Below are 485 nucleotides of genomic sequence, written 5' to 3'. Positions count from 1 at the left end.
ACCACTGCTGAGTTTTCCAAATTTGCTGGCCTATTGAGTGAAGCACTTTCACAGTATCATCTTTTACGATTTGAAATAGCTCAATTGGAATTCCATCACCTCCACTAGCTTTCTTCTTATTGATGCTTCCTAAGGCCCGCTTGACTTCACATTCCAGGATGTCTGGCTCTAGGTGAATGATCACACCATTGTGGTTATCTGGGTTATGAAGATCTTTTTTGTATAGTTCTGTGTGTTCTTGCCACCTCTTCTTAATATCTTCTGCTTCTGTTAGGTCCATACCATTTATGTCCTTTATCGAGCCCCTCTTTGCATGAAATGTTCCCTTGGTATCTCTAATTTTCTTGAAGAGATCTCTAGTGTTTCCCATTCTATTGTTTTCCTCTATTTCTTTGCATTGATCACTGAGAAAGGCTTACTTATTTCTCCTTACTATTCTTTGGAACTACGCATTCAAATGGGTGTAGCTTTCCTTTTCTCCTTTC

Source organism: Bos grunniens, chromosome 6 (genome assembly GCF_055505025.1).
Source record: "Bos grunniens cultivar Pamir isolate PY7600 chromosome 6, Bosgru_T2T1.0, whole genome shotgun sequence".
Classification (NCBI taxonomy): Eukaryota; Metazoa; Chordata; class Mammalia; order Artiodactyla; family Bovidae; genus Bos; species Bos grunniens.
This window is presented reverse-complemented; position numbering follows the sequence as displayed.